This window comes from Sinocyclocheilus grahami, unplaced genomic scaffold (genome assembly GCF_001515645.1).
Source record: "Sinocyclocheilus grahami isolate Dianchi unplaced genomic scaffold, SAMN03320097.WGS_v1.1 scaffold3415.1, whole genome shotgun sequence".
In the NCBI taxonomy this organism is placed as follows: Eukaryota; Metazoa; Chordata; class Actinopteri; order Cypriniformes; family Cyprinidae; genus Sinocyclocheilus; species Sinocyclocheilus grahami.
Genome location: NW_015508542.1, coordinates 9,505 through 18,400, shown reverse-complemented (window position 1 = coordinate 18,400; position 8,896 = coordinate 9,505). Strand labels below are relative to the sequence as shown.

Here is an 8,896-nt window from a genome sequence, read left to right as displayed (position 1 = left end):
GCAAGTGTTTATAAAAAAGAATGCATGAAGCTAGAATACATTGTTATTGTTTACAAGCAGATAGCCTGTTCTTTCTTTTTGATGTTTTGTATGTTCAGATTTTCATATAACAAACTATATACAAATTAATAAATAGGGACATAGTAGTATACTTAAAGTATGATGTAAAGTTCGCTTAAAGTAAACTTATGAGCATACTTGCATATAATTTTCTATGTACTAACTTTCACAGAATTTTTCACGTTGTATAGTTTCAGTACAAACTAAAAACATAGAGGTAACCTAGTTGTGTACTCAAAGTTTACTACTGTTATACTTAAAGTATACATAAAGGTGTACTTTTATATACTAGAAATTGGGCCATATAAGTCCCAAGGAATATTGAAATAGTACACTTACAAGTATGCTACTAGTACACTGACATTTGTATACTTACTACATAAAGTATACTTAAAAATATACTTGAACTTTACTTAAGTATACTTAATAAAATAAACTTGAAGTATACTCCTTTTTGGTATGGGTATACATCATTACAACACTAGATATTTATCTAACATTAACACATTGAAACTGCATAAATGAGCGAATAACATTTCCAAGTGACGCGTTTAGGCCTCATCTGCCCATATCACGTGCGTCACGATTAGCAATTAGCTCATAGCTCAATTACACAATGTAACAATTAAAATAACACTCGTAAACTTTTCAAAAGTAACTTTCAACCTCAAAACCTTACCAAGTTATTTGATACATTCACATAATATTCTTACCGTTTTTAACAGAAAATTAACTTTTATACGTCTTTAACATTCAACATGTATATAATACTAAAGCATTTAATATTTGAACACCATTTACCCAATATTCACAAAACATCAGTAATTGAGAATTCAGTTCACTTACCAAGATAATTAAATTTTCAATTACAAAGACTCGAGAAAGGCAACAACTCCAACTTTAAGAAGTATATTTTTCCATCTTTGTAGCATTCATGCTAACACCCACTCATAATCACTGATTGATGACGTTCAATCTGCACTTCTATCTCAAAACCTCTATTATCTATCTAATACAGCTGTTAGTTATACTTGTTTAATCTTCTTTTTCAGGAGCACCTAATTACTGTCTGCATCAGGAGCCGATTCACCAGCCATTTCTTTCTGTCCAAAGAACATTCTCTCCCCATCTCTCTTGGCACCGCCCATTTAGGCAGGGCTAACTTTCTATTCATCTAATAGAGGCCAATTTTTCACGTTCAATTAAATAACTATTCTAAATTATTTATATTTTTAAACTTCATGCATTTTCTTATTTCCCAAAAAAAAAAAAAAACACTGTCAACTTCACAGATAATAAATAAAAACATATGCATATTCATGAATTCCATCAATACTCACTTTATTATTTTATTTCAGCTGCAGGGGTTATTGTAACATGGGTTACACCCTCCTCTCCTGAACACATGCACGTCCCACTGCATCTGTATATTTTTGGGGTTGGGTCACAACCACAGGCACATCTTCAACAGAAGCAACATTCAAAGAACAATTCCTCCAAAGAAGTGTTAAATGCTACACTCAGACCTTGCAGCAGAGATTGAATTACCACAATAAGTGAATTCCCTAATTGGGGATACTCAAGTCTTTTTGCAGGTCATCGCTCTCTTTGCGAACGCCTCAGAATAATTCCCTCCTCAAACACAGTGTCGCTGAATTGTTCACTCTGATCAGCATGCATAGTTTCAGTCAGAGCTGGATTCTCTTTACTTCTGTTCTCAACCTCACAATCAACTTTCGTTTCAGCCTCCTAGGCAGGAAACTCTTCTAAGTACTCGGAACAGAGATGAAATCCTGGATTGGTATCATCTGACTCCAGCTCAGAGGAAGGCGCTTCTACGTCTACAGACTCAGGTAAGCTTTTCTCCACAGGTCTGCAATCAGGTGATGTTTCCTTTACAGGTTGCTCCGGATTCTCCTCGGTGAACCCACAGGTAGGTATGCTCTCTCTAACAGGTTCAACAACATGTGAGTCAATTGGGACATTCTGAGTTTCTGGGCAGGGTAAATGCTCAGGACTCACCAAAACTCGAGTTTCAAAGTCCAACGTGTCCCCAAGTACAGGACAAAGGAACTGATCATCTTCAGACCCAGAATACTCACACCCAGACTCTGGCTCTCATGCTTCATCATCACATGAACGAGCTTTAGTTCTGGGTCTATGAACGATCCTCTGCTTAGGTTGGCGCTCATGCCTGTTTGCCTGCAAAAACCCACAGGTAAACAAGAAGTCAAGATGTAACATCTTGAGAGGACAATTTGCCCAACACATAGCACATAAGCTCATAAGGAGTATATCTGGTTGTATTGTTACGCGTACAATACAATTGTAGGCGTGGACCAAGGGTTTAACAAACTCCTTCCATCTGGATTTTTGCTTATTTTCCAATGTTCCCAGCATCTGGAGAAGCATTCGGTTAAAACGCTCCACCTCTGGGGTGGTATGGTGTGGATTTTGTGGATACCTGCGACATGACATAACTCTAATTGTGTGGGATTCAAAATCAGGCCCTTGGTCACTATGCAGTTTCTCAGGAAACCCATAATGCACCAAGAAGTTTTCCCACAGACATTTAGCGACTGTCTGGGCTGTTTGATTTCGAATCGGCACTGCCACGGTGTATTTTGTGAAATGGTCTGCGATAACCAATATATTTTTACTGTTGCTGTGGTCTGGTTCTAATGACAAAAGGTTAATGCAGACCAGCTCCAAAGGCCTACTGGTTTAAATACTGACCAGAGCTGTTCTGTCTGAAGGTGTTTTTCTGGGCACACAGTGTTCACAGTTTTTGATATTTCTTTCAACTGCCTGGGACATTTCGGGGCAAAAGAATCTGGACCTCACCAAGTCCAGCGTTCGTTCAATACCCAAGTGTCCCATGTCATCGTGAAGACTATGCAAGACCATTTCCCTTAGCCCAACTGGCAACACTAGCTGGTAGTGAGAGGCACCATGCTCCTGTATTTTTCTGTAAAGCACCCCATTCCTCAGCTCAAGTCGACTCCACGCTTCTCAGTCACAAGTCCCTCAGGGTACTGGGCCTAGTACCTTGTTGCATCAAGCTTTGCAGAAGTCAAAACATACATCAGGGTGTTACTGTCTATTACGACAGTGAAGTCTGCACCATACAAATAATCACTGAATTTGGCTGTGAAAGCCTACTTTAATGGCAAAAATTCCAGCTTGTGTGCTGGGTATTTTGCCTCGCACTTTTTCAGTCATCTATTTGCAAATGCTATTACCCGCATCTGCCCATCCTGCTCCTGGTATAATACCGCACCAAGCCCCATGTTACTGGCATCAGTGTGGAGTATATACGGGAGCAACAGTCACTGGTCCACTGGTCACCGAATTGCTCTTTGGTATCAAAGTACTCAACACCCTCCCATGTCCCACTGCAGCCCCTACGAAGTTGAGGGTACCCTTCAGTGAGTCCTGTAAGAGGCGACAGATTCAACCCATATTCTTTGAGACATTGAGGACCTGAACCAAAAGCGACTCATGCTCCTGTCATCAGGTCATCAATAAATACTGATACCTGCTTCCTGTGGAGATCACCCATGCACAGCTCCATAAGTCTCTGGAACATACTTGGGGCATTGATGATTCCCTGGGGCATTCTACTGCATTCCCAGAATCCAAGAGGTAATACAAAGTAGGGGTTGATTAATGACGTCATTAATGAACAAATAAGTCTGGAGCTGTGACAAACACCTTGTGCACAGCTATGGCATATGACACAGCGCAGCCCACATGGCTGTTGCTCCTATAACAGCTTTTTTATCAGTTCTTTTATCTTTTGGTCTTTATATTTCTCACAGATTTCTGCTCATTCTAAATTTACAAAGACTCGAGAAAGGCAACAACTCCAACTTTAAGAAGTATATTTTTCCATCTTTGTAGCATTCATGCTAACACCCACTCATAATCACTGATTGATGACGTTCAATCTGCACTTCTATCTCAAAACCTCTATTATCTATCTAATACAGCTGTTAGTTATACTTGTTTAATCTTCTTTTTCAGGAGCACCTAATTACTGTCTGCATCAGGAGCCGATTCACCAGCCATTTCTTTCTGTCCAAAGAACATTCTCTCCCCATCTCTCTTGGCACCGCCCATTTAGGCAGGGCTAACTTTCTATTCATCTAATAGAGGCCAATTTTTCACGTTCAATTAAATAACTATTCTAAATTATTTATATTTTTAAACTTCATGCATTTTCTTATTTCCCCCAAAAAAAAGAAACTGTCAACTTCACAGATAATAAATAAAAACATATGCATATTCATGAATTCCATCAATACTCACTTTATTATTTTATTTCAGCTGCAGGGGTTATTGTAACATGGGTTACACCCTCCTCTCCTGAACACATGCACGTCCCACTGCATCTGTATATTTTTGGGGTTGGGTCACAACCACAGGCACATCTTCAACAGAAGCAACATTCAAAGAACAATTCCTCCAAAGAAGTGTTAAATGCTACACTCAGACCTTGCAGCAGAGATTGAATTACCACAATAAGTGAATTCCCTAATTGGGGATACTCAAGTCTTTTTGCAGGTCATCGCTCTCTTTGCGAACGCCTCAGAATAATTCCCTCCTCAAACACAGTGTCGCTGAATTGTTCACTCTGATCAGCATGCATAGTTTCAGTCAGAGCTGGATTCTCTTTACTTCTGTTCTCAACCTCACAATCAACTTTCGTTTCAGCCTCCTAGGCAGGAAACTCTTCTAAGTACTCGGAACAGAGATGAAATCCTGGATTGGTATCATCTGACTCCAGCTCAGAGGAAGGCGCTTCTATGTCTACAGACTCAGGTAAGCTTTTCTCCACAGGTCTGCAATCAGGTGATGTTTCCTTTACAGGTTGCTCCGGATTCTCCTCGGTGAACCCACAGGTAGGTATGCTCTCTCTAACAGGTTCAACAACATGTGAGTCAATTGGGACATTCTGAGTTTCTGGGCAGGGTAAATGCTCAGGACTCACCAAAACTCGAGTTTCAAAGTCCAACGTGTCCCCAAGTACAGGACAAAGGAACTGATCATCTTCAGACCCAGAATACTCACACCCAGACTCTGGCTCTCATGCTTCATCATCACATGAACGAGCTTTAGTTCTGGGTCTATGAACGATCCTCTGCTTAGGTTGGCGCTCATGCCTGTTTGCCTGCAAAAACCCACAGGTAAACAAGAAGTCAAGATGTAACATCTTGAGAGGACAATTTGCCCAACACATAGCACATAAGCTCATAAGGAGTATATCTGGTTGTATTGTTACGCGTACAATACAATTGTAGGCGTGGACCAAGGGTTTAACAAACTCCTTCCATCTGGATTTTTGCTTATTTTCCAATGTTCCCAGCATCTGGAGAAGCATTCGGTTAAAACGCTCCACCTCTGGGGTGGTATGGTGTGGATTTTGTGGATACCTGCGACATGACATAACTCTAATTGTGTGGGATTCAAAATCAGGCCCTTGGTCACTATGCAGTTTCTCAGGAAACCCATAATGCACCAAGAAGTTTTCCCACAGACATTTAGCGACTGTCTGGGCTGTTTGATTTCGAATCGGCACTGCCACGGTGTATTTTGTGAAATGGTCTGCGATAACCAATATATTTTTACTGTTGCTGTGGTCTGGTTCTAATGACAAAAGGTTAATGCAGACCAGCTCCAAAGGCCTACTGGTTTAAATACTGACCAGAGCTGTTCTGTCTGAAGGTGTTTTTCTGGGCACACAGTGTTCACAGTTTTTGATATTTCTTTCAACTGCCTGGGACATTTCGGGGCAAAAGAATCTGGACCTCACCAAGTCCAGCGTTCGTTCAATACCCAAGTGTCCCATGTCATCGTGAAGACTATGCAAGACCATTTCCCTTAGCCCAACTGGCAACACTAGCTGGTAGTGAGAGGCACCATGCTCCTGTATTTTTCTGTAAAGCACCCCATTCCTCAGCTCAAGTCGACTCCACGCTTCTCAGTCACAAGTCCCTCAGGGTACTGGGCCTAGTACCTTGTTGCATCAAGCTTTGCAGAAGTCAAAACATACATCAGGGTGTTACTGTCTATTACGACAGTGAAGTCTGCACCATACAAATAATCACTGAATTTGGCTGTGAAAGCCTACTTTAATGGCAAAAATTCCAGCTTGTGTGCTGGGTATTTTGCCTCGCACTTTTTCAGTCATCTATTTGCAAATGCTATTACCCGCATCTGCCCATCCTGCTCCTGGTATAATACCGCACCAAGCCCCATGTTACTGGCATCAGTGTGGAGTATATACGGGAGCAACAGTCACTGGTCCACTGGTCACCGAATTGCTCTTTGGTATCAAAGTACTCAACACCCTCCCATGTCCCACTGCAGCCCCTACGAAGTTGAGGGTACCCTTCAGTGAGTCCTGTAAGAGGCGACAGATTCAACCCATATTCTTTGAGACATTGAGGACCTGAACCAAAAGCGACTCATGCTCCTGTCATCAGGTCATCAATAAATACTGATACCTGCTTCCTGTGGAGATCACCCATGCACAGCTCCATAAGTCTCTGGAACATACTTGGGGCATTGATGATTCCCTGGGGCATTCTACTGCATTCCCAGAATCCAAGAGGTAATACAAAGTAGGGGTTGATTAATGACGTCATTAATGAACAAATAAGTCTGGAGCTGTGACAAACACCTTGTGCACAGCTATGGCATATGACACAGCGCAGCCCACATGGCTGTTGCTCCTATAACAGCTTTTTTATCAGTTCTTTTATCTTTTGGTCTTTATATTTCTCACAGATTTCTGCTCATTCTAAATCAGATACAGATAAAGTAGCACAGTAAAGATTACATTAATATGAATACATTTTGTTCCAAACTGTTTGGAAACGGAGCATAAATGTGGAAGTTCTTCAAAGATTTCTTATCCTGTTGCACCCTCTATAGGACCAGCGACTAGTCGATGTCAAGCTTAAAGCGTCATGGCAGAGCACTGAAGTTGACTAGTCGGTGCAACCCCTAATAAAAAGGCAGTCTTGCACTTATCAGACTCTTCCATTTTGATCTAGTAGAACCTGGATTTTAAATCAAGCTCCGAGAACCAACTTGAGCATGCAAGTACAGAAAAGACTTCCTCCAGATTGGACAATGTATGCGTCTTTGATCGTCTGGGAATTTATCCCTCTGGGGTCCGAGGTGATTTTGGGGCCCTTGAGATGTTTTGACATGCCCTGACATTTGTGCTTATTTCAGCTACTTATAACATACTATTGGTCAACGTGTATTTTTTAGATCACAAACTGTGCTACAATAATATATGAGCAAGACTGATCTTTTTTTTCTCAAACATGTTTGCATTTTTTAGAAAAAAATTATGCGGGGTTAGTAAGTATTGGGGAAAAAATGTAGCTGAAATAAGGCCATAAAACCCATACTGAATAGTTCTGAATAAGACTTTTGAGAAATCAGTCTTGTAGGCTAGAATATTTACTTCAAAAGGATGTGAAAATCTTTCTGCTTACTCATTCACAGAGAACAATATATTGATTTAAATTTTGCAAGACATGTTTTGTGATAGACAAGCTTTATGCGAGGGAGTGACAATGGCTATGAATATTTAGTGATTCACACCTGAGGGACAAAGGGCCGTCCTCTAATGGCCCATCAGTGTGACTGTTACTTTGAGGCAGGTAAGAGAGAATGTAAGGAAATTGAAAATTTATTTTTATTATTTGCATTTTATTTACAGCACAGCATAATCAAAACAACAATAATTTGTCTTTGACCTTCATTATGTATAACACTGATCTAACCACAGAGATGTGAACAGACTTGAAAATGGATTGTTCAACAAGTGAAACAAGTAAACTATACCTGATATTTAAGTGTTTGCTGCTTCTTTCCATGGATTCAAGAAAAAAAAGACATCATCAGTAGTCAAGGAGCTTGTTTTACCATAGAATATCAGTGTAGTTGAACATCTGATGTTGGTACAGCGCTCTCAGAGGAAAACAGTTTGAAGAGACTCGATTGAAAGTCAGCAGGATTCATCTGTGGTGCAGGTATCTGATCACTAAAAAAACAAACATTTGTGAGCATGTTAATATCAGGAGCATCTGTATATATTGTTACGACCGCTAGGGGTCAGCCGTAACAGGAAATGGAAGAGAGTCTCAATACCAGAGAGATGTTGAATTACAAGAATTTGTTTAAAAGTAAGGATTTAACATCAGGGGCAGACAAGGTAGCTGAAGGTAAAGTGCACACTCGCTGTTTCCCTGGTGCTCGTGTTTTCAATGTTTCTGCGCAGATACCCGTGATCCTGAAGGGCGACGAGAGCCCCGGAGCCGTCGTGCTTCACGCCGGGGTTAACGACACCAAGCTGCGACAGACGGAGACACTGAAGAGGGACTTCAGGAGCCTGATTGAGACGGTGTGCAGCACATAGCCCGCGACGACGATCATCGTGTCAGGACCACTTCCCACGTATCGACGAGGACACGAAAGGTTCAGTAGACTTTTTGCTTTAAATGAATGGTTATTGTCATGGTGTGAAGAACAGAAACTGCTCTTTGTTAATAATTGGAATCTTTTCTGGGAGCGTCCTAGGCCTGATGGCCTGCACCCCAGCAGAGTCGGAGCGGAACTCCTGTCGGACAACATCTCCAGGACGCTACACTCCATATGACTAGTAAATCAAATCTCAAATAACTGCCATGATGACTTTTGTTCTACCCGCTTAAATGATAGAAGTACTTGCGCTGTCCAATCTATAAAGACTGTCTGTTCCCCGAATAGTGAGGTCAAAATATAAATTTAATGCAGGATCTAGAAAAAATCTGAT

At 40.9% G+C, this 8,896-nt stretch overlaps 1 pseudogene; it reads left to right on the top strand.

Annotated features, from left to right (window-relative positions):
• Nucleotides 1-7,708: 7,708 nt before the first annotated feature.
• LOC107576267 (olfactory receptor 52A1-like) overlaps nt 7,709-8,896 on the top strand; it is a 3,499-nt pseudogene continuing 2,311 nt past the window's right edge.